Below are 27,127 nucleotides of genomic sequence, written 5' to 3'. Positions count from 1 at the left end.
TGCACCATTTCATCGAATGCAAGGATCAACAACGAGATAGACAACAGACTCACCAAGGCAAATAGCGCCTTTGGAAGACTACACAAAAGAGTCTGGAAAAACAACCAACTGAAAAACTTCACAAAGATTAGCGTATACAGAGCCGTTGTCATACCCACACTCCTGTTCGGCTCCGAATCATGGGTCCTCTAGCGGCATCACCTATGGCTCCTAGAACGCTTCTACCAGCGTTGTCTCCGCTCCATCCTTAACATTCATTGGAGCGACTTCATCCCTAACATCGAGGAACTCGAGATGGCAGAGGCCGACAGCATCGAATCCACGCTGTTGATGATCCAACTGCGCTGGGTAGGTCACGTCTCCAGAATGGAGGACCATCGCCTTCCAAAGATCGTGTTATATGGCGAGCTCTCCACTGGCCACCATGACAGAGGTGCACCAAAGAAGAGGTACAAGGACTGCCTAAAGAAATCTCTTGGTGCCTGCCACATTGACCACTGCCAGTGGGCTGATATCGCCTCAAAACATGCATCTTGGCGCCTCACAGTTTGGCGGGCAGCAACCTCCTTTGAAGAAGACCGCAGAGCCCACCTCACTGACAAAACACAAAGGAGGAAAAACCCAACACCCAACCCCAACCAACCAATTTTCCCCTGCAACCGCTGCAACCATGTCTGCCTGTCCCGCATCGGACTTGTCAGCCACAAACGAGCCTGCAGCTGACGTGGACATTTACCCCTCCATAAATCTTTGTCCGCGAAGCCAAGCCAAAGAAAGAAAGACATCCACTTACACCAATTTCATAATTTATTTTATTCCATATATTAATCAAATGTTTCAAAAATTGTGTATCTTTATCACCAACCATTAATTTTGATTCCCACTTGTACATAAATTCTTCTGCTTTTCCCTCTCCTATTTTATTTGATTCTATTTTAACCCTTTCAAAAAAAGAAGCAAGAAATCTCATTTGAGCTGCTCCATAACAATTTTTAAAATGAGGAAGCTGCAGTCCTCTCAATGCGGAATTTGCATTGGGTTATTTGTAACATGGAATTCAATCGGAAATGGGTTCACGTGACATAAAACCACGATGCAGAATGTTTTCTAAGAATGGAATACAAGAGGAGGGTTCACTAGGTCTCCAGCAGGATATAGATCACAAGATATAGGAGCAGAAGTAGGCCCGTTGAGTCTGTTCTACCATTCTTCCACTCACCCCCACTGCCCAGCACTCTCCCCGTTACCCTTAATTCCTTGATGTATCAAATATCTGTTAATCTCTGGGTTTCACGACCCACTGACAAAATCAATTTTTCCACATTTGTTTTAAATTGACACCCTTTTATCCTGAAATTATGCTCTCCTGTCCTAGAATCCCCAACCATGGGAAACATCTTTGCCATATGTACTCTGTCCAAGCCTTCCAGCATTTGAAATGCCTCTGAGGTCCCCCTTACCTTTCTGTACTCCAACTAGTAGTCAAAGAGTCGACAATTCACTAACCCTTTCATTCCTGATATCATTCCAGTAAATCATCTCTGACCTTCTCCAACACCAGCACATCTTTTCTCAAATATGGCACCCAAAACTCTAATTCTGATTGAATGGAAAGGGAATTCTCCAATGACACAAACACAACGGTTACATGATATTATGTCTTGTTGATATTTACCACTCGGGAAGGTTCTTGTTGGTTTTCAGATAGAGGTGTGTTGTTCAGGGAAGCATTAGTGTTTTGGTGACTCAACGTACCAGCATCTGAAGTCTGTTATCTCTTCAGAAAAGCTTGATAGCTTACCCCACTTCTAATTCTAAGTGCACGTGTGTGTAATGTGTGTGTAAGTTCAGAAAGGTTTTTTGGTTCACAGTCCAATCTCACTTCTCATTCCTCCAAGTTCACTAGTTGCAGGCCATTCTTATACTGTGCACAGAATTCAACATATATAAAGTTCACCAGATTTGGTGCTAGAAAGGTAAATAATTACTGTTCAGGATGGTTCTTGTTGGTTTTCAGAGAGTGGTGTATTGTTCATGGAAGTATTAGGGTGTGTTTGACTCGACATACCAGCATCTGAAGTCTGTTATCTCTTCAGGAAAGCTCTGATAGCTTTAGCATGGAGCAGAGCTGAGCCACAACTTTGCAGGTATTTAAGGGAGTGTGTGGGCAGGGTTTGTTCTGGACCAACAATCTCACAAAATGACTCTGCTTGAAATCAAGATTCAAACCATTTTGAGGAATACAACAGGAATTGTTCAACAAGAGCCTTGTGTTCCCTGAGGAGTTTTCTTTCAATAGTGGAAATTATTTTTTTTTAAAGGCCCATTAATCTTCCTGATACAGATCTTTGTATTTAACTTTCAGGTTGCTATCTGTTGTTAACTTGGAGGCCTTTAATGGGGTGTCTGGGTGGAATCTGCTTTAACCAAGCAGTTCGCTGGCAATTTTCCAGCTGTAGAATGCAGTGCAGTTGCTTGAAAGTTTAGCAAGTGGGATTATGATGTGAAACTGCAAGTCACAGCGTCATTTTTGTTTTTGAAAATGCCAATGTGAAAATTTTAACTGGTCTCCTTGGTTTGTTTAAATTTACAGAGGAGACGTTGGGTCAAGCTGAGAAGACAGAGTTGGATGCCCATTTGGCAAATCGGCTGGGCAAAGGAAAAAGCACAAAATGAGGTACTTAAAAAATAATGAAGGAGACTGAAGTGCCGTTGAACCAAACCCAGGTAAAGAATTTAATTTTGTGCAGCGTACTTAAGAGGCTAAACAATTTGGGCTTTTAGTGGTGACCTATTTAAATGAACAAATCTGATTAGAATTGAAGTTTATGGAATGTTTGGAAGTTGCCACAAAAAAATGGAGCATATAAATTAGATGTTGTAATTAAGATAAATGAACAATACAATGAGCCTGGTGTCACAGTATCTGCCTCGCTCTACCGTACATCACCGTTAAACCTTCTCCCCAATATGAACCTTTTGTCAAAATATCTGACTCTGTTAATCGTACATCAATGTTAAACCTTCTCACGAATGTGAATCCTGTCTCAAAGTTTCTGCCTCAGTCTATCGTACATCAACGTTAAACCTTCTCCCCACTGTGAACCTGGTGTCACGGTATATATCTCAATTTACAGTATATCACCGTTAAACCTTTTCCCCAACGTGAACCTGGTGTCACAGTATCTGCCTCAGTATACCGTACATCACCGTTAAACCTTCTCACTACTGTGAACTTGGTGTCACAGTATTGATCTCAGTCTACCGTACATCACTGATAAACCTCCTACCCACTGTGCACCCGGTGTCACGGTATCAATCTCAATTTACCGTACATCACTGTTAAACGTTCTCCCCAATGTGAACATGGTGTCACAGTATCTAACACAGTTTATAGTAAATCACTGTTAAACCTTCTTACTACTGTGGAATCCATCTCACATTTTCTGCCTCAGTCTACCGTTCATAAACATTAAACCTTTTCCTCCTGTGAACCTAGTTAAAGTATCTGCCTCAGTTTAACGCACATCACCATTAAGCCTTCTTACTGCCCTGAACTCAGTGTCACAGAATATGCCAAAGTCTACTGTACTTTACCGTTAAAACATCTCCCCACTCTGAACCTGGTGTCGCAGTATATCACACAGTTTATCGTACATGACTGTTAAACCTTGTTAATGTTGTGAACCCATTGTCTCAGTATCTCTTATCAGTCGACCATACATTATCGTTAAATCTTTACACATCTGTGAATGGGTGTCACTGTATCTGACACAGTTTATCGGACATTACTTTTCAATTTTCTCATTGCTGTGAACCCAGTGTCACAGTAACTGTCTCAGTCTACCGTACATCATCGTTGATCATTCTCCAACTGTAAACCTGGTGGCACAGTATCTGCCTCAGTCTTCCGTATATCACCATTAAACCTCCTCCCCACTGTGAACCTGGTGTCACTGTATCTGCCTCAGTCTACCATACATCCCCGTTAAACATTATCCACATTGTGCACCTGGTATCACTTTATCTACCTCAACATACCGTACATCATCATTAAACCTTATTCTCATGTGAGCCTGGTGTCACAGTATCTGCCTCAGTCTACAGTACATCACCGTTAAACATGATCCCCACTTTATTCCTGGTGTTAAATTATCTACCTCAACATACCGTACATCACTGTTAAACCTTCTCCCTCTGTGATCCTGGTGCCACAGTATCTTACACAGTTCATAGTATATCACTGTTAAAACTTCTCACAAATGTGAATCCTACTATAAAATAATACTCCCCTTCTAAGTCTCGCTGTATTCGCATCCCACCTATTTTAAAAATTCCAATAAAAAGAGAAAAATCAATCCCAAAACAAACTAATCAAAAGTAGTAGCCCCCTAAATATCTGGGTGTGGTAAAGTCCACAAGTGGCAGGTGACTAAAGGACTCAGTGTCACCCACCCCCAGTCAGACTTTCACAAAGTACTGAAACAAACACATTCAACCCAATGATTCCAGTCCCACTGATTGTTCCAGATCTTCAATATCGAGAAGACTTTGCGTCAATTCAACTTTTTTCCCATTCTTTGCATATTTTTCAATCTTTCCATTTCCATTCCCATTGACCCTTCCCTTCGGTGACAATGGTGACGATCGCCCATTTCCTCGTACATCTGGCAATGAATTAGCAAATATTAAAGCATCTTGGTCATTTTCAAAAAACTGAGATTGAAAATTCCTGTAAAAATCTTTCAATACTGCCGCATAACGAAAAGCAAATTTATATCCCTTTCGCCACAATACTTCTTAGGCTGAATTAAATTCTCGGTCTCTTCTGATAATTTCTTGACTCAGATCTGCATTAAAAAAACCCTATTATTTTGAACCATCAGTGGATCCTGATTTTGCCGTGTTTTCTGCACCACCAATCGGAGGATCATCTCTCTGTCTTGATATTTAAAACAGCGAATCAAAACTGCTCGTGGTAATTGGCCTGGAAACGGTTTCTTCCTTAAAGCTCTGTTCACTCGATCTAATTCCAGTCCATCTGGAACGAATTACCTGCCCTAAACTTCTGGGATCCATTTCTTCAAAACCTTCACCGGATCCAAACCTTCCATATCTTCCGGAAGACCTACTATCTTAACATTATTTCTACGACTTTGGTTTTCTAATGAGTCAAACTTCTTCAATAATTCCTTCTTCTGAATCCCCCAATCTACAAAAGGATCTTCCACTATTTCCATTTTATCTCTATTATGCTCCACTTGACTCTTGCATTCAAGAAAGCCTCCTCAATCTTTTTAAAATGATCTTGCACAGTATCCACTGATCGTGTCCATCTCATAACATCACTCTTAACTACATTAATATCTTGCTTCATAAAAGTTATTTCTTCACACACAGTGTTCATTTTAGTTTTCATTTCTGAAAATCCTTGAGTCATATGATGAGTCATCTGCATTGATATATTTGCCATATCTTCCATGAGCTGAGCAATCCCTTCCAGAATTGGAAACACAGAATCCAGTCCAGGATCCATCACCTCCCGTTGAAGCCGACCGTCTTTTGCCTCAGTCCCCAGTTCTTCAAACTCAAATGAAGTTGAGCTCTCTTCTTACTCCAAAGCAGTAGGTCCTCTTCCAGTGCGGCTGCGGGTCTGGACACCCGACAACAGTATGCCTACCTCGTCAGCTGGCCATCACTCGGGCTCCCCCATAGCCCACACCTTCTCCAAAGGTTCGTGGACCCTCGGCGCATGGCGCATGCCTGGTAGGGCCACCCACCGCACAGGTGCGTCTTCCGACGCTACACTGCACACCCCCGGACCACCAGGCAATGCTGCAGGTACGCAGCTGGCCCGCCCTCGCGCCCGAGTTAACAAGCGTATGAGTTGAAACCGGCCGAACTCATCGCTGAGCCTGCACCATCTTGTGATTGCACAAGATGGTGCCGGTGTAATACTAAGCCGGGCAGGAGTCTTCTGAGGCTTGGGGACTCCAGTCAATGACTCCGTTGCTTCAACTTGAACTAGGCCTCGATTCTTCAACACTTTTGTAAGGTAATTTCTTCTGGAACTGAGTTTTCGATTTTTTCATATTTGCAGCCATTTCGATCCTCCACTATTCCAAAGTCTATAATCACTTTTACAACTTTTAAAATTGAGCATTTAATAGTCTAACTGGGGAAGGGTGGAACCACACGTCTACCCTCTGTGCCATCTGACACAGTTTATAGTAAATCACTGTTAAACCTTCACATTACTCTGAATCCCGTCTCTTAGTTTCTGCCTCAGTCTACCTTTAATCAACATTAAATATTCTCCCCCTGTTAACTTGGTGTTAAAGTATCAGCCTAAGTTTACCACACATCACCATTAAACCTTCCCCCCAGTGTGAGACTGTTTTTACTGTATCTGCCATAGTTTATCGTAAATCACTATTATACCTTCTCACTACTGTGAACTTGGTGTTACAGAGTCTGCCAAAGACTACCAGACATCATCAGTAAACTTTCTCCCCAATGTGAGCCTGGTGTTATTGTATCTGCCACAATTGATTGTACATCACCGTTAAACATTCTCCCCCATGTGAACCTGGTGTCACTATGTTCACCAAAGGTTATCGTACATCTCTGTTAAACATTTTCCCCGCTATGAACCCAGTGTCACAGTAACTGCCTCAGTTTCCCATACATCACCAATAAAGCTTTTTTTTCCTACTCTGAGCCCAGTATCAACATATCTACGTAGTCTCCCGTACATCACCATTAACCTCCTCCCCATTGTGTACCAGATTTCACAGTATCTGCCACAGTTTATTGTACATCATTTTAAAACCTTCTCACTACTGTAAACCAGGAGTCATATAATCTGCCTTATTCTACCGCACATCTCTGTTAACCCTTCTCAATACTATGAACACGGTGTCACAGTATCTGCCAAAGTCGACTATACATCACCGTTAAACATTCTCCCCACGTTGACCCATTTTTCACTGTTTTTCTCACCATTTATCGTACATCACAGTTCAACTTTCTCCCCACTGTAAACTTGGAGTCACAGTATATTCCTTCTCTGATATACCTTCTCCTCATTGTGAAAGCGGTGTCACCGTATCTGCGTCAGTCTTCCGTACATCACCATAAACTTCTCCCCAATGTGAACTTGGTGTCACTTTATCTGACACAGTTAATATGACATCACCATAAAACCTTGTTCCAACTGTGTACCTGGTATCACGGTATCTACCACAGCTTATCATGCATTACTGTTAAACCTTCTCACTACTGTGAACTTGATGTCACAGTATCTGCCAAACTCTACCGTATATCACTGTTAAATAATCTCCCCATTGTGAACCTCGTGTCACAGTATCTGACACAGTTTATTGTACATTACTGTTAAACCTGCCGGATAAGCTCCAGATAGTGAAAGAGGAGTTCTCGCATCTGCAGGAACTGGGGCCTCGCCGCTCCATCTGGTCCACAGCCTCCGGTGGCTGGCGCCCCTGCAGAGATTAGCGATGGCTTAATGACACGACAGTATCTGACCGTTACCCCATTCCTCTCATTTAGGATTTTACAGCCAATCTGCATGGCGCAAGGTTATTCTCCAAGGTTAATCTGGTGTGCGTGTGTCATCAAATCCCATTGTAGCCTGAGGACATCCCCAAAACGGCTATCATCATCCCCTTCGGCTTGTTCGAATTTCTACGCATGCCTTTCGAGCTCAAAAACATCACCCAGACTTTCCAGCACCTCATGAATATGGTGCGCAGGGATTTGAATTTCATGTTCATTTATCTGGATGACATTCTTGTCGCTAGCAGAGACTGGGCACAAATCAAGTCTCACCTGCACTGGCCGAATTTGGCCTAACAATCAACCTGGCCAAATGCCAGTTCCGGAAAGAGTCCATGCAGTTTCTGGCCCACATCATCATGGCCGAAGGAGCTACACCAGCTGCTATGAAGGTCACTGCAATCAGAGATTTTCCATGCCCGGACAACCTCAAGGGGCTACAAGAGTTCGCAGGTATGGTCAACTTCTATAACCGATTCATTCCAGGAGCTGCACACATCATGCAGCCACTCTTCGCCAAGGACAAGATACTCGCCTGGACTCCAGGGCATTCAAAGCCACGAAGGTTGCCCACGTGAAGGCTACCCTGCTCCTCCACCCACGTACCGACCTTCCTATGGTGCTCTCCATCGATGCCTCTGCCATTGCCATTGGTGCTGTCTTGGAGCAGCAGGTTAATGGACAGTGGAAACCACTGGAATTCTTTAGCCAACTTCTTCATCTGCCAGACCGCAAGTATAATGCTTTCAACCGTGAGTTGCTGGGCATGTACCTTGCTGTGCCTCATTTTCGCTATTTCTTGGAGGGGAGGCCTTTCACAATTTATACTGACCACAAACCCCTCACTCAGGCTCTTGCTATAGCTAGAGATCCCTGGTCGGCCCACTTACACCGTCACCTGTCCTTTGTATCGGAGTTCACCATCCACATTCAGCACAAGGCAGGGAAAGACAATGTGGTCACTGAAGCATTCTCCCAACCGGCCATTTGCTCGCTGATACCCAGCCTAGACTACGACCAGCTTGGCCCGGATCAGAAGTCCGATGAGGAGATGCAGGCCTTCAGGACAGCCATCATGGGCCTACAGTTCCAGATCCTCCCGAATCCTCTCAGTGATGAGCACCCTGCGACCACTGGTTCCACAGCAGTGGCGCAGGCAAGTCTTCACCAGATCCATGACATTTTCCACCCTTCCATCAGGTCCAAGGTTAATATGGTGGCAGAACACTTCGTCTTGCACGGGCTTCGAAAGCAGATTGTGGATTGGGCCAGAACCTGCACCCTTTGCCAGATTTCCAAGATACACAGCCACACCAGAATGCCCATGCAGGATTTTGAACACGTCCGAGAATGTTTCAGCCACATACATGTGGACATTGCCAGCCCCTTACCCGTTTCCTAAAGTAACTGCTACCTTTTCACAGTGGTAGACTGCACCACTCATTGGCCTGAGGTGATGCCAGATGCCTCCACGGACTCCTGCTCCCAAGCACTTTTGACCGGTTGGGTTACCTGGTTCGGTGTCCCGGCCCACCTCACCAGCGAATATGGCACGCAGTTCACCTCTGCACTCTGGGCACAGCTCATCAATAGACTGGGAAATGAACTGCATCACACAACGGCCTATCACCAACTTGCGAATGGACTGGTCGAACGATTGCATTGCCACCTTAAGTCGGCACTTATGGCCTGCCTCACCGGCCGCAACTCGGTGGATGAGCTGCCTTGGGTACTCCTGGGAATCCGCTTGACACCCAAAGAAGACCTGAAGATATCATCTGCTGATCTGGTCTACGGTAAACCACTAGCCCTCCCTGGTGAGTTATCAATGCATCTCACAACCTGCAACGGTCACCTCATGGTTTACTTCTCTGCCTCCAGGCCCAGTTGGACTCCTTCACACTCCCACCTCTGCCCAGACATGGCACACAAGCCTTTACATCCCCATTGAGCTGTATTTCGCAGAGTATGTTTTTATCAGATGAGGCCCTTCCACAGCACTCCTTCAAAGACCATATGAAGGGCCGTACAGAGTCATCCAGCATTCGGGATCAACCTTCACACCAGACGTCAGTGGTAAGAAGGAACTGTTTACTGTGGACAGATTAAACACAGCACACCTCGACCCCAACGAGCCAGTGGTCGCGGCTCAACCCAAGAAGCGATGCCGCCCGGCAAAAAAGGCCATTGGTGCCGGTTCTGGGGGGGCTGTGTGGCGGCAAGCCAAGAGGCAGGCGATCCAGCCCCTCATGTCACGCACGTGGCGGGGCAGCCAGCCAAAATGGCGCTGTCGGGGTTTTCTCCCTGACCTCGGCATCAGACTCAGAAGCCCGCAACCTGCGTCCTAAGTGACCCCCCAGCGACGTCAGGGCCCCCGGTGTGCTTCTCAGCCAGGTCCGGGCTGGGAGCATAAGACCAGCCAGGCAGACCTGAATAAAGGAGTTTTTGCTCACTGAACTCAACCCGTCTGGTTGTGAGGTCATTCAGTAACAGAGTAGCCGCCGCTACAGTAGTATCTTAGTTTATTTTCCTTTCTTTTCTTTTTTATATGTTTGTATATATTTGTAAACACTGTAACATTGTGATTTGATATTAATTGTTATAATATTTGATTAAAAGGAGGCTGGTCCAAAAAAGGCATAAAAAAGATTTTAATATGGGGACAGGAATAAAAGAAAAACAGAGGGTACTGGTGTGAGGGAGTGAAGGGTAATATTGTCCTGGGGTAGGTTCAGATGGGTCAGCTGAAGGGACTCGACCAATCGATCCATAATTTGTCCAGCATCTTGCTGCCATGTAGTGCTGAACCAGGGTGTTGCCTGATGGGGACACGGTCCTCTGAGCTCTGCACAGATAGATTGTGCTTTTCTCTAAAACACACTTCCTCAGGTAAAGCAGAGGAAGTGGAAAGGCCCTAGTGTGAAGGGGTAGGGAGGGGGGTGATGGGGAAGAGTTGGGACCCTCCAAAATCATTATGATCAGGCCTCGGAGACAGCATCTCTATCACTCGTATTTCTCTTCCCAGGAGAAGGAGCGATCTCAGAGACAAGACACGAGTCCAGAAGAACCTCGCATCCCAGCTGAACAGAGGACGGACAACATCATGATGGCTTGAATCTCTCCCCTTCTTCTACCTCTGGCCCTGCCAACCCCATTCCCTGCATCTTCCATGTCTCTTCACCCACTTGCCCCCCTTCTCCCCTACCCCTCCTCCATCCCAACCCCCTCCTGCTTACCTTCCCCTTCCCTCACACCTATGCCCTAACCCCAGCCCTCCTCCCTTCACCTCCCCTTCCCCCTCCCCCTTTCCCCTTCCTACCCTAACCTAGGGGAAGGAGTGGTAGGGGAAGGGGTAGGAGAAAGGGGGTAATGGAAGTGGGTTGAGTAAGGGGTAGGCTTGGGGGTGTGGGTATGAGATAGAGGTAAGGGGTATGGTTTGGGGAAGGAGATAGGTGTAGGGGATAGGGGTAGGGTTTAGGCTTGGGTTGGGTGAGAGTCAGGGTTAGGGCCGGGATAGAGGTAACATCATGGTTAGGGTTAGGAGACATGGGCTAGGATTAGGTCTCGGTTTAGGGCTAGGTTTAGAGTTCGGGGAAGTGGGTTTGTATTAGGTTTAGGGGAAGGGGGTAGGAGTAGGAGGTAGAGGAGGGGTGAGGGTTTGGGTTAGAGGAAGGTGGGTAGTATTAGGGTTGGGGTTAGGGGATGGGGTAGGGGTAGAGTTAGGGGATGTGGAGTAGTGATGGGGGTATCGGTAGTGTTAAGGTTAGGGTTTGTTAGGGGTTAGAGTTAGGAGTAGGGGTATGGGAAGGGGGAGGGGAACCGGGAGGCGAGCGGGGGAAGGAAATGGGGAGGGGAATGGGCAGGGGAATGGGGAGGGGAATGTAATGGAAGATTTAAACTGTGTTTTTTTTACTTTTGCAACCTTTGCTTCTGCAAGGCTGATAACCTGCTTGTGTTTTAGAATCAGCAGACTTAAGCTAAATTCCACCAAGGGACCAGAGATGCAGTTATCTGACAAAAGGACATCTGTGTACCAAGAACATTTAATCTTCCTCCTTGTTTTGGAACAGACTGTCAGAGGCCTAGCCTTGATGCAAAATAACCATTGTATTCAAAGTGATAAGCTGAAAATTATGTTATTTGTTAGAAGCCTAACATGCTAGCTTGCTCGCTTATCTTTCTTACTGCGCTGGGAATAGATGCTTGGGTAAGCAGTTTTTGGGTAATATAAGCCATGGTCCCGCTGCTGAAGTTTGAGACTCTCCGAGAGGTGGCAACATCTTTCAGCAAGAAGAACTTCTAGGGTCCAGCTAACGTCCCAGTCGAGGGAGGTCGAGAAGCTGCTACCGGCGCCCGACAACCTAAGGGTGCAGTCATTGCCTTGCTTCGGCAGTTGGGACCAGTCCAGGCGTTGATAAGTATAATTGGGAAGGGCTTGCATAATTTAGTTTGAAATCAGCTTTTGAATTTGTAATAAACATTTGTTTAAACTGAACTACTCTCGGTGTGGGTGTCTATTTTCTTTCGGTAGCTCGAACACTGTGACCAATCTAAAATGAACAAAGTGAGAGGTACAAGTTTACCCAGGACAGGGAACAGGGTGGAGGAAAGGGGAGGTGAATGGAAGAAGGTATCTCTACCCCCTCCCTTCCTCACCCCTTCCCCTACATTATCCCTGCTTCTCCTCTCCTCCTTCTAGCAGAAGTGGGGCCTCATTCCGGCCAGAACCTCCCTGTAGTTTCAGAGCCTCGGTTTCAGGAAGTGCCTTCGATGCTCGCTGCTGGACAGACATCTTGTCTCTTGATTCATTCTGTACCATTATTATTAAATTAAAAAATGGTTGGGTTTTTGTAAGCTTGAACTCAAAAGGTGGTCCAGATAGACAACACAGAAACAAGCCCTTCAGCCCCTCTCTCCTGCTGGCTGAGCTGTTGTAATCAGTCCATATTCCTCTCCCCCTTTTCATTCTTTGCTCCCAGCCAGCTCATGTTGCCTTGTCAATCTCATGGCCTGTGGGAAGAAGCTGCCTGGCTGTCCTGCTTTTATTCCTCCATATCTCCTTCCTGATGGCAGGGGGACAAAGAGGCTATGTGCTCGATATCTATTTACAAATCCCATCCCTGCAAACAATCAGGGGTCCCTTGCCTTGAGGTGGCACCCATGTTGCCTCTCCCTCAGCACTCTCTCCTCAGAACATGACTGCACCCTCCTTCCCCTCCTCTGCCAAGTCTCAGTATCCCGCTGACAATTCCAGTCAGCTGCCATGTCTATACCCTGCCCCACCTAAACCGATGGATCGATCAGCACCTTCTCCCCTCAAGAGTTCGAGGAATCCACTCTCTCGCAATGTCCTGCTAATGAATGTCCTGCATTCTCCTTCCCCCTTGGTTTCCTCCTGTTATCAGGCACCTGGATGGACCCCACCCTGTTGAAACTACCCGTGTTCTCACTGATTTCTCTGCACCTCTGCCCTCCATCCAAAGGTCTTGGTTGTCTTGTGGGGCTGGTGGAGAACAAAGCACCAACTCAAGGAGATGGGGAGCAGTACAGAGACCCCCAGCTCCAGGAGATAGGGAGAACCACAGAGATGCCCAACTCTGTCAATTGAATAAATTCTGATCATCAGTTGCAAGGTGCAAGGAACTCTCGGTACTGCTGCACGTGGGGCAGGTGTGGCCCATCCCCATACCACCACCCTGGCAATTCCTAAAACAGATTTCCTATTCATGTGGGGGTCCAAAATGGATAGAGTCTAGAGAAGGACCATGTACATGTTCAATCAATGGGGGCAAGGGTATAACTAGCTTGGCCATCATTGTGTGTGGCTGTGTGTGGAACCAAAGTGCAAGGGCACCAAATGGCGCTATGTGCTGAGGTTCAGGTATTGCAAAAGAGTGGTCTGGCCCTGGTGCCGTTCAATGACCAGGTCAGCAGGACTTTGCCCCATCACCTTCCTAGGAATGTTTTCATAAACAAACACTTTTGACCACAAGGCTATCAGCCAGTGGTCAGCAGAGAATTGCTGACACAGAGACTCCAGGACTTGATGAGATACTGCGGGGTGGTCCACGGAGCAGAGCATCCAGAGACAGACATCCAGAACTGCTGGAAAACCAGAAACTCAGTAAAAGATGCTCTTCGGTCTGCCTGAAACCCAGATGAGAGTAGCAAACACTAGAAGGCATCTGGCAAAAGCAAACGGAGGAAGGATTAGGGCAATATCAGAGGTATTTCTTTTTACACAGAGTTGTGGGTGCCAGGAATGCCTTGCCAGGAGTGAAGGCCAAAACTTTAGGGGCATTTAAGGGGCTCTTATTCACATTGAGGGGCTGAGACCAAGGAATATATTCTCCAACAGCAGAGGGTGGCAGTAACCACAAGATATCAAGGTGGTGGCAAGGAAGCTAAACAGAGACCACCTAAGGCAACTGTTGGCCCGGCTGCAGGACTTTGGACTTACTATAAACCTTACTTAGTGCCAGTTCAGGCTGGATACGTTTGATTTCCTGGGGCATCAAATCAACAGGCACGGAACTAAGCCCCTGCTTGAAAAGGTAGAGGCTGTTCAGTGCTTACCCAAACACACCATAATGAAGGGGCTGCAAGAATTCACCAGTACAATTAATTTTATAACCAATTCATACCAGTAGTGGCCCACGTCATGCGGAGAAAGTTAAAGACATTACCTGGGACAATGAGGATTTGGAGGTGTTCCAGAGGGCCAAGGATGCACTGGCCAACACAACCCTTGTGGTACACACCAGGCCAGAGGCACCCACCACACTCACAGTAGATGCTTCCAGCACAGCAGTAGGGACAGCACTGGAACAATTCATTGAAGGGCAATGGCAGCCCCTGGCCTTCTTGAGCAGACACCTCTGGCCACCCGAACTCAACTACAGCACCTTTGGCTGAGATCAATCGGTGCTGTACCTGGCAGACTGAGGCAGGTAACCTGACCACAGCTTCACAGTGGGGAGAATGTTTCACGGAGATGTACGAAAAACTGTCACAAACACTGTGACACTGGGTTAACAGCAGTGAGAAGGTTTAACACTAATGTACGATAAACTGTGTAAGATATTGTGAAACCAGGTCCACAGTCGGGAGAAGGTTTAATGATAATGAGATAGATACTGAGACAATGGGTTCACAGCAGTGAAAAGGTTTAACAGTGATGTATCGTTGACTGAGATAGATACTGTGAAACTGGGTAAACAGTGGGGAAGGATTTAGCGGTGATATATGGTAGACTGAGGTAAATATTGTGACACCGGGTTCACAGTTGGGAGAAGGTTTATCAGTGATGTAAGATAAACTGGGGCAGATACTGTGACACCAGGTTCACATTGGGGAGAATGTTCAACAGTAATGTACGATAAACTGTGTCAGATACTGTGACACCAGGTTCACATTGAGGAGAATGTTTAACAGTAATGTACGATAAACTGTGTCAGATATTGTGACACCAGGTTCACATTGAAGAGAATGTTTAACAGTAATGTACAATAAACTGTGTCAGATACTGTGACACCAGGTTCACATTGAGGAGAATGTTTAACAGTAATGTTCGATAAACTGTGTCATATACTGTGACACCAGGTTCACATTGGGGAGAATGTTCAACAGTAATGTTCGATAAACTGTATCAGATACTGTGACACCAGGTTCACAATGGGAATAAGGTTTAACGGTGATGTAAAATAAAATGTGGCAGATACTGTGACACCAGGATCACAGTGGGGAGAATGTTTAACAGTAATGTACGATAAACTGTGTCAGATACTGTGACACCAAGTTCACAATTTGAATAAGATTTAACAGTAATGTAAAATAAACTGTGGCAGATACTGTGACACCAGGTTCACAGTGGGGAGAATGTTTAACAGTAATGTTCGATAAACTGTGTCATATACTGTGACACCAGGTACACATTGGGGAGAATGTTCAACAGTAATGTTCGATAAACTGTAGCAGATACTGTGACACCAGGTTCACAATTTGCATAAGATTTAACGGTGATGTAAAATAAACTGTGGCAGATACTGTGACACCAGGTTCACAATGGGAATAAGGTTTATCGGTGATATAAAATAAAATGTGGCAGGCAAAGTGACACCAGATTCACAGTGGAGAGAGGTTTAATACTGATGTATGGACGACTGAGATCCTTACTGTGACATTGGCTTCACAGCAGTGAGAAGGTTTAACAGTAATGTACGATAAACTGTGTCAGGTACTGTGACACCAGGTTCACAGTGGGGAGAATGTTTAATGAGATGTACGATAGAGGGAGGCAGATACTGTGACACCAGGCTCATTGTATTGTTCATTTATCTAATTTATATGCTCCATTTTTTTGTGGCAACTTCCAAACATTCCATAAACTTCTATTCTAATCAGATTTTGTTCATTTAAATAGGTCACCATTAAAAGCCCAAATCGTTTGGTCTCTTAAGTACACTGCACAAAATTAAATTTTTTACCTGGGTTTGGTTCAACGTCACTTCAGTCTGCTTCATTATTTTTTCAGCCCCTCGTTTTGTGCTTTCTGCTTTTCCCAGCCGATTCCCCTAATGAGCATCCAACTCTGTCTTCTCAGCTTGACCCAACGACTCCTCTGTAAACTTAAGCAAACCAAGGAGACCAAAGTTAAAATTTTCACATCTGCATTTTCAAAAACAAAAATGACGCTGTGACTTGCAGTTTCACATCATAATCCCACTTGCTAAACTTGCAAGCAACTGCAACACATCCTACAGCTGGAAAATTGCAAGTCAACTGCTTGGTTAAAGCAGGTTCCACCCAGTCACCCCATTAAAGGCCTCCAAGCTAACAACAGATAGCAACCTGAAAGTTAAATACAAAGATCTGTATCAGGAATATTATCGGGCTTTTTAAAAAAAAAATCATTTCCACTATTGAAAGAAAACACCTCAGGGAACACCAGGCTCTTGTTGAACAATTCCTGTTGTATTCCTCAAAATGGTTTGAATCTTGATTTCAAGCAGAGTCATTTGGTGAGATTGTGGGTCCAGAACAAACTCTGCCCACACACTCCCTTAACTACCTGCAAAGTCCTGGTTCAGGTCTGCTCCATGCTAAAGCTATCAGAACTTTTTTGAAGAGATAATGGAATTCAGATGCTGGTGCATTGAGTCAAAAACACCGTAATACTTCCCTGAACAACACACCTCTCTCCGAAAACCAAGAAGAACCTTCCTGAGTGGTAATCATTTACCTTTCGAGCACCAAAGCCTGGTGAACTTTATATACGTTCAATTCTGTGCACAGTATAAAATGGCCTGCAACAAGTGGACTTGGAGGAATGAGAAGTGAGATTGGACTGTGAACCAAAGAACTTTTCTGAACTTAAACACACGTGCACTTAGAATTAGAAGTGAGGTAAGTTAAGTAAATTAAGTTAAGTAGTAAAACAATGATAAGTTAAAATGTAAATCCGTGTTCATGTTTAAAAATAATTAAAATCAATTTTTGTTTCAGTAATCATTTGTTTTGGTGAATATCTATTGCTGGTTAGTTTTGGGATCCTCTGGTCTCGTAACACAGCACCAAGCTTCCGGTTATGATAATAGTCCAAAAAAGGGACCCGGCATCTTTTGCAAATTATTAATTGACTCTTCAATAATTTTTTGTAAATATCAACAAAACATAATATCATTTAACTGTTGTGTTTCTGTCGTTGGAGAATTCCCTTTCCATTCAATCAGAATTAGAATTTTGGCTGCCGTATTTGAGAAAAGATGTGTTGGTGTTGGAGAAGGTCAGAGATGATTTACTGGAATGATATCAGGAATGAAAGGGTTAGTGTATGAGGAGCAATTGTCGACTCTTCGACTGTACTAGTTGGAGTACAGTAGGATAAGGGGGACCTCAGAGGCATTTCAAATGCTGGAAGGCCTGGACAATTAAAAACAACATTTGTTAAAGTATCGCTTTGTCTTGGTGATTTCCTATTGCTGCTAGGTTTTGGGGTCCTCTGGGCCTGTAAAAGTCCCAAGATGAGGTCTTCTACTCCAGGACACCCAAAATGTCTTATTTCTTCAATAAATGCAGTTTCCCCCATACTGACTTTGATAAAATCTGCACCCGTATCTCCAATTCTCTTTCTGCCCTTACCCCACCTCCTCTCCAGCCGAACAAGGACAGAATCCCTCAGGTTTCTCACTTACCACCCATCAGCTGCCACATCTGACACGTTAACCTTGAACACTTCCAACTTCAGCACCATCCTCTAACCTGCTCCACTCAGATCCTCTTTTCACAGGGGCACATCTTTCTGTGACTCCCTCGACGGCACTTTCCTCTCCACCCACCACCACCTGATGCACTTCCCATTGAAACCGCAGAAATTGCCAAACTTGTCCCTTCCTATCCTCTCACCTCCATCCAAGGCCACAATCAGACCTTCCAGTTGAGGCAGTGTTTCACATGCACCCCATCCAACTTAATCTCCTACATTTGGTTGACTCAGTTGACCTCGATATCAGCAAGACCAAATACAGACTGGGTGGCCATTTTGCTGAACACATGCGCTCTGTGGATCTAAACTTGAGCCTCATGTGACCTACCATATCAATTCTCGAACCCTTCCAGCAACATGTCTGTTGGCCCCATCCTTCGCCAGGGTGAGGGTAAAATATCGTAAAGAAAACACATTATATTCCTCCTGGGCAGCCTTAAACTCTATAGCATGAACACGAAAGTTTCTAATTTTAAGCAGCGACTCACCTCTGACTGATTTCACTGTTTCCATCTCTTGATCCACTGCCCATTTGAATATAATCACTCCTTTAAGGTAGAAGAGTCGACATGGTGTTTTCCCCATATAGCTTGCCATTGAACAACTGGCAAAATTAAGCGGCAGTTATTGCAGAATGAATGGGGTTATTGATTAAAATCTGCCTGTGATTGAAAGTATTCTTGGACTGAATAGACATCTGGGACAAATGGCTATTTAAAGATAATCTGTACATGATTGTACATCCTAAAGTACAATGACTACTTCTATCCACTAAAGATTGTTAAAGAGCAAGAATAGACAATACAATCACGTAAAATTCCCATCCATACAGCACACATATTAATACACAAAACAATCACACCTCCTTATTTGTCAGGAAGTGCCTACACTTCCCAAGGAGACTGAGGAAGTCTAGGCCAACAGCTCTCATCTTGAGATTTTACAGGAGCACAGTTGAGTCTCCTGTCTGGCTGCATCATTGGATGGTCCAGTAGCTGTAAAGCATTAGACAGGAATGATGCAAAGAGTTCTGAGGATTACTGGGGTATCCTTTTCTTCTAACGATGACATTAGTGGGAGTGTTGTTCAAATAGGGCTCACGGAATTGTGCAAAGACCATGACCATGCAGTGCACAGCATCTTTAACCATGTCCATCATCAAAATCAGGACTGCCAGGCTGGGGAATAGCTTATTCCCACAGGGTGTGAGACGGATGAGAAGTATCTTGTAAGTGGGATAATCATCCAAAATATTTATATATGTAGCAGCTACTTTGATAGAGCTACTAAAGGAACACACATACACCAGATTAGTCAACACAAGACTGCTTTATACAGACTTTACAGGCTTGTTTTATTTACAGCTTGTCCTGGGCTCCATGGGTCAAGGTGGGACATCATTATGAGTTTGCTGCCGATCCACGGGACCCTGTGAATGTTCTGCGCCTTCCGGCAGGAGAATCCACAGATCAGCATTCCATTCTTTGGCACGCAGCACCACGCGAGGTTTGTCAATTAAATGGATGTGTACCCAGCTCTCTGCCTTATGATTTCACGCACCCGCCAAAGAACCTTGCCCTCTCGGCCCACTAGTAGACAGCTGCTACACCAACCCCCCATCCCCACCCAGAACCGTCGCCAGAAACTAAACCACCAGCTGCATGCACCTTAGGTGGACCCCCTCGCCGTCTGGGCTGGGGGCACTGAAGAGGTGAAGCAGGCTTGAGTCTGTCAACACTAAACAGCTGTGAATGCCCACCAATGTCCAAAGTATAAAGAACCCATCTATCTTCACCACGTGAAAAGGGCCCTCATACGGTCATTGTAACGGGACTCCTGGGATAAAAACAAAATCAGTATCCAGGAGTGGTGGGGGAAACATTCTGTTTAGGGGATCCAAGCCAGTGGTTAGGAAAAGGTTTGCTGATCGCGACACCATGTCGAAGCTAATGAAGGATGTTTGTGAAAGTCCAATGAAACTGTAAGGACCGTTCCATAAACCATCTCTTCGGACAATGCAGACCTATCTTCCTTTTGGAGCCATGCGCACTCCCAATAGAACCCAGGGCAACTCATCAACCTAATTGAGACCGGTGAGTTGGGCCTTAAGTGCGGACTTCAGTTGCCGGTGGAAACATTCCACAAAGCCATTGGACCGTGGGTGAATTGTGTTCCGCGGTCTGAAGAAATGTGGGTCGGGAAACCAAATCTAGCCATCCAATTGACGATGAATGCTCTGGCCTTTGTCTCAGTGTCACTGGATGTCAAAGGGACGGCCACTGGCCAGCGTGCGAAACGTTCTACGACTGTTAGAATGTTTCTCATGTTGTGAGATACTGGCAATGGTCCAAGCAGGTGCACATGCACGTGTTCCAACCGCCTGCGTACCGCCAGGAAAGGTTGAAGAGATGCCTTAGTGTGCCGCTGAATTTTGGCAGTCTGGCAGGAGATACATGTGCAGACCCATTGTGTGACACCTTTTTTCAGACCGTGCCATACATATTTATTTGACATGAGCTTGAAAGGTGTTCTGATGGATGGATGAGACAAGCTGTGTATCTGGTCAAAAAGACGTTGACTCAAAGATGGTGGAATCACTGGTCGAGTGTAGCCCAAAGACATGTCACAAAGTAAGGTTGGCCACCCAGCTGTGTCGCCCCCTGCTGTATGTCCAGGTTAGTAATGGCCGTACTGTATTCCTGAACATCGGGGTCCATTGCCTGGACACTGGCTAATTCCGGAATATCAATGTCACCCTGAATATGATATACAGTCAATCTGGACAGAATATTCGGGATCCCATTGTTTTTACCAGAAATATAGAGCACATCCGTGGTAAATTCTGAAATATATGATAGTGACCCTGCTGTTTTGCCGACCATGGATCCATTATTTTGCTGAAGGCAAAAACGAGTGTCTGGTGGTCTGTGAACAGAGTGAAATGCCGACCCTCCAAAACTAATCAGAAGTGCCATGTGGCTTGATATAATGCACGATATTTCATCTCCAATGGCCAAAGATGTCAGGAAAAGAACACGAGGAGTTGGCAATGGCCATCGACGTACTACTCAAGAACCACACCCAGGGCCGTACTCGAGGCATCAGGACTAAATGTCAATGAAGTGTTGGAGTTAGGATGGGGGAAGCATTGCTGCATTGACTAAAGCATCTTTGGCATTGCAAACTCAACCTCTGCCTCTGTTGTCCAGGGATCATCCCTGTGCTTTGTAGTGAGGATTGGAAACCATGGTCGAAGAATGTCAGCAGCTGCTGGAATGAATCGGTGACAGAAGTTTTTCATGCCCAAGAATTTCTGCAGGCCCTGAACCGTGGTAGGTGTTGGAAAAGCACAGACTGCCTCTACCTTGATGGTTAAGGGAAAGACATCATTGACCATGATCTTGTGTCCCAGGAAGTCGATGGTGGACTTGCCAAATTGACATTTGCTATGGTTGATTGGAATTCCTGCAGCCATTGGAACAGACAGCCTAAATGCAGTTGGTTATATCCTGTTCAGTTTGACTGGATTTGAGGACGTCATCCAAGTAGATGGAAGTGAACTCTGCCCAAAGCATCTATAAGATGTTGGAAAGTTTGAGCGGCATTCTTCAGCCCAAATGGTATCTTTAAGAAATTCAAAAAGCCTGAAAGGGGTAACAATGTCATCCTTATAGACCAGGATCTGACGGTATCCCTTGACAAGATCAACTTTGGAGAAAACATGGAAAATGTGCAGATGGGCAGCGAAATCTTGCATATGAGGGAGAGGGTAATGGGACACACCCTGGTCTGTTTTGGAGGTGTTGAAATTAGGAGATAATGATGGGAAATTCATTGAGCAGGACAGCATACGCATCTTTGTGCGGGGTATGCATCCCGAGGTAGGAAATTCTCCCTTTGCTGCATACCAGTGGGTATGGTTTCAAAGTGGTGGAACGACCAATTTCCTCCACTTCACGTCTACTGGCAAATCATAGGACCTTCAAAAATTTGCACCCAAAATGACCTGTGCAACGGAAGACAATACGCAATTCCAACGGAATGTCACACCTCCTTTCCAAATCGTGACCTGTCCTTTGCTAAAGCAGGGAATTGTAGCCCCATTTGCTGCTTGAAGAGCCAGGTGTTGTTATTTATGTTTTTTTTTCAAAATAGGTTGGTTGGATATTTGCACTTACTAGCGTCGTCTTGAAGATACAATAGGCCAGTCAGTACTTGTGCCAGATGCTGAGGCCCCGACTGGCAGCGGCTTTTTCATTTCCTGCCTTTTTTCTCTAATAGGTAAATGGCTTTTTATGGGCTTTTTTCCCCATTGGAGATGGTAAAAACACCATTCTTGGTGCCCATCAGTAGGTTGATCCTTCTTTGACGGAATTGCAGATATAGGAGGCTTGTAGGACACAGTAGATGGATCTACTGATCAAAGAGGCTGTTTGTGAGCAGACACTTGCGTTGGAGAATGATCGAGCCTGTCAGCCTCCCATGCTACATCATGGGGATGGCAGAAATCCATGTTAACGATTGGTATTGCGACACGACCTGGGAGTTTGGACAGGAATAGAGTCTCAAAAAGTAAACAATCAGAATGACCATCTGCTAATACGAGCATCTCATTCATTAGATCAGATGGATCCCTGTCACTCAGGCCCTCCATATTTAAAAGCTCATGTCTAGTCAATTCCAGGAGAAATAGGCAGAACCTGGTTTAACTGCAGCCGTGGTGGCGGCATCTGCTGTCGTTGTGTCCATGATCACTGGAGATTCAAGCTTCGGCTGAATCTTGCATTCGGGGGGTCACCATTTCTGGCGGCAACTTTGGTACAGCTACTAAAGTCATATACATACCCACGTTAGTCAACACAAGACTGCTTTATTCAAACTTTACAGACTTCTTTTATATACCGCATTACTTGTCAGGGAAGATATTACAGCGGTGCTCAGGCAAGAGACTGGAGGTCTCATCGAGGGAGGCAGTGTGGGTAAAACTAAAAAATAAGAAGGGTGAAGTTACTATTATAGGGGTATATTATGGGCCGCCAAATGGGAAGGGAGAACTAGAAGAGCAAATGTGCAAGGAATTAGCTGGAATGTGCAGTAGGAATAGGGTGGTGTTGGTTGGGGATTTCAATTCTCATAACATCAATTGGGAAACACAGTCAGTGGGAGGGCAGGATGGCTTAGAGTTCATACAACGTGTTCAGGACTGCTTTTTGCAGCAGTATGTGGAGATGCCCATAAGAGGGGGGGCAATGTTCGATCTGTGGTTGGGGAATGAAATGGGGCAGGTGGCTGAGTGAGTGTTGGGGAGAACTTCAGATCTTGTGATCATGGGTCCATTAGCTTTAGTTTAATTATAGAAGGGGATAGGTCAGGTTCAAAGTCGAAGGTCTTCGAGTGGGGGAAGGCCATATTTGAAGAAATGAGATGAGATTTGCAGAGAATTGTGTGGGCTGATTTTTTTGCCGGAAAGGATGTAGAGGAAAATTGGAGGGTATTAAAAGATGAGATTTTGAGAGTACAGGATCATTATGTTCCAGTCTGGCCGAAAGGCAAGACCAAAAGTTGAAGGGTTTTCTTCGAGATAGTATGTACAAATATCTGGATAGTCAGGGATTGATCAGTAGCACCCAGCATGGGTTTGTGAAAGGAAATTCACGTTTGACAAACCTTGAGTTTTTTGAAGAGGTGACAAGAAAAATGGATAAAGGTAGGGCGGTTGACGTGATCTCTTTGGATCTTAGTTAGGCTTTTGATAAAGTTCCGCACGCAAGGTTAGTTAGAAAGGTTCAGTCACTAGGGATTAATACAGAGATAGTGAGATGGGTTGAGAGGTGGCTGTAAGATAGACAGCAGAGAGTCAGGATGGAAGCCTGTGATGAGAGGTGTGCCTCAGGGATCGGTGCTGGGTCTCGTTGTTTATCATTTATATTCATGATTTGGATGAGGGGATGGTTAATTGGGTAAGCAAATATGCAGATGATACAAAAATAGGGGGAAAAATGGATAGTGAGGAAGGTTTTCTTGGATTACAGGATTTGGTTTGTTTGGAAAAGTGGACTGAAAGATGGCAGATGAAATTTAATGTCGACAAGTGTGAGCTGCTGCATTCCGGAAAAAAATAACCAAAATAAGATATATGCAGTTTAGGGGAGGGCGTTGAGGAATGCAGAGGAACAGAGGGATCTTGGAGTTATGGTACAGAGTTCATTGAAGGTGGATTCCCAGGTAGACAGGGTGGTTAAGAAGGCATATGGCAAACTGGCCTTCATCCATGTGTACATGGATATGAGAGGGTTGGAGGGATATGGATGGAGAGTGGTGGGGGGGAACTAGTGAGTTGTTCAAGTGAACCAGCGCGAACTCAAAGGGCCGATATGGCCTGTTTCCATGCTGTAAACTGTTAAATGGTTAAATGTGCCTGGTTCCATGAGACATGGTGAGACATCATTAAGAGTTTGCTATCGATCCATGGGACCAGCAGGTTTAAATTAAGCCCTGTGAATGTCCTGTACCTACCTGCAGGAAACTCCACAGATCAACATGCCATTCCTCGGCATGCAGCACCATGTGCGTGTGATCCATTAAGTGGGTGAGTACCCAGCTGTCTGTTTTATGGTTTTGCACGACGTCGGAGAACCGTGTCAGCGACGGTTCACAATGTGGGCTGTGCGCCCTCTTGGCCCACTACATTTATTTATTTAGATTATTCATGTGGTCATTACGTGCTGCATATTGTGTGTTTTTGTGCAGACACCATGGTAGTTTTGTCGGGTTGCAGATGTACGACGAAATGCATCACTCCATAGATTCACAGAATATTACAGCACCGATACAGGCCCTTTAGCTTTTCTAGTCTGTGCCAAACTCTTATTCTGCCTCGTCCCACTGACAAGCATCCAGTTCATCGCCCTCCATCCCCCTTGTATCCCAAATTCTTCAATGCTAACATTGAGCTCACATTTCCTCATGCAGCTGGCAGCTTGTTCCACTCTCCCACCACCTTGCGTAGAGAAGTTCCCACTCCTGTTTCCCCTAAACTTTTCCCCATTCATCCTTTGCCCATGTATTAATGACTTCTCCAAGAGGTGGAGTCTCAAGAAAACAACCTCTACCCTCAAGGACCCTCACCACCCAGGCCAGGCATTCTTCACCCTGCTATCACTAGGGAAACAGGTCCAGGAGCCTCAAGATGAACGCCCAATTGTACAAACGCAGCTTCTCTCCTTCTGCCATCAGATTTCTGAATGGACAAGGAACCACAGATACTCCCTCACTTACTCTTCATTTTGCACAAATGGATTTCTTTTTTTAAAATGTAATTTAGAACAATATTTGCCCCTATATTGCTGCCACAAAACGACAAATATTGTGACATATTCATCACAATAAATTTTTAATTCTGAACACTGCGCGTACATCAGATAACAATCATAGCTCAAAAAACAATTTCAAAAGATGAATTAACTATTTCCATGCACCCTTCCCTTTTATGTCTATTTTTCTCAACCCACTCCATGATCGAGACATCTCCACTTAACCCAACCCACATTTCTTCTCCCATTCAAAGAACTCAGTAATACACCAAGGCAATAAAATAAAAACTCGATGCTGAAAATACTCAGCAGGTCATCTACTGGAAAAATAATTGGAGTTAAAACCTTCAGGTCGATAACCTTTCACTGGGATTCAGAAAGATGATCAAATAAACCTGATTCTATTTGCTGTGAAAAAGAAGAGGGGAAATAACAAACTGAATACATGGGATGAAAAGCCCGAGCAGCAGAAATGGCAGTGGTGCTGGATGAGTGGAGTCGACTCGTTGATCAGCATATCTGTCTGGATGGAGGGGTAAAGGATAAACAAGACGAACATGATGTCGTCACTGTGAGGTACAATACCACAGTTGCAGAGAATCTGAAATGAAGGAATGGTGAAAATACTTGTTTTTGGATCAATGTGACAAAATTTGACCTGATAAAAGAAAACAAAATCGTTTTGCTCTGTCAGAATTCTCTAGATCAAGGGGCACAATAAAATAGTTCAGAAGCCAACATTACGAAATTGAACAGTGAAGTTAAAGAAATCGGCAGCAAGGGATACAGCAGAGTTACATAACTCCCTGAAAATGGTAATAAATATGAAGGAAAGTTTGATAATAAATAGTCTCCCTTGCAGTTGGGGTACAATGTGTTTCTTGAGATAAGAGGAATCCTGGAGCCAGGACCAAGAGATCTTATGAAACCCAAGGATTTGATTGAGTTGTTGGGCTAGTTGGATGTGGAAGGGCTGAAGGGTCTCCTGATCCTTCCACTGCCTCTGTTTTCTGTATTGCGATGCTGATTGGGTGCGCCTGTGTGTTTGCTCGCTCGCTGATTGGTTGCTTCAGTTGCGCGAGCCAATGGGTTGATTCGGTGTGTCCGCTATTGGATTGGACGCTGAAATCAGGTTGGATTGATGGGCGGATTCATGGACTGATTGGCTCTTGCTGTGAGGAGGCGGGATGTTGGCGGCGGCGTCGTCTGATCGGAAGGAAGACAGGGTTCTAAAGGCATCTTTTGGCATCTTGGCCTTTATTAATTAACATACTGAAAATAGGAGTTGGGAAGTTATGGTGAGGTTGTATAAGATGTTGGTGAGGCCACATTTGGAGTATTGTGTGCGGTTCTGGTCGCCTAGCTACAGGAAGGGTATTAGTAAGATTGAAAGAGTGCAGAGAAGATTTACTAAGACGCTGCCAGATCTTCAGGAGTTGAGCTACAGGGAAAGGTTGAACAGGTTGGGACTTTATTCCTTGGAGTGTCGAAAAATGAGTAAGAAATTGCTTAAAGTGGAATATGATTGGGAAAAAGGCTGAGAAAGACTGCAGTGGACACAATTGTGAAGGAAATATTTTGCTTGAGAAAAATTGTCATTGGCCCATTTCCTCGGGAGTTATGAAACCATGCACAGAACAAGTCAATGAGGTACGATTAAAAAAGTGGTTTTCAAACTTTCTTTCCACTCACATCCCACTTTAAGTAATCCTCTACTAACAGAGCACTTCTGGCATAGGGATTAAGTAAAATATGAGCTGGGGAGGGGGGGGGGGGAGTTTGAAAATCACTTCTCTCAATGAAAAGGTTTCTCCATCTCCGTATTAAGCAGACATCCTTTTATTATGAGGTTGTGCCCACTGGTCCTAAACTCTCCCACTCCTGGCAAAATCCTCTCTATCCAGCCCTTTCACTATTCATAAGATTTCAATGAGGTCCTGCCTCATCCTTCTAAACTCAGGCGAGTCCAGGCCCA

Source organism: Narcine bancroftii, unplaced genomic scaffold (genome assembly GCF_036971445.1).
Source record: "Narcine bancroftii isolate sNarBan1 unplaced genomic scaffold, sNarBan1.hap1 Scaffold_111, whole genome shotgun sequence".
Taxonomy (NCBI): domain Eukaryota; kingdom Metazoa; phylum Chordata; class Chondrichthyes; order Torpediniformes; family Narcinidae; genus Narcine; species Narcine bancroftii.
Note: the sequence above shows the minus strand (reverse complement) of the source record.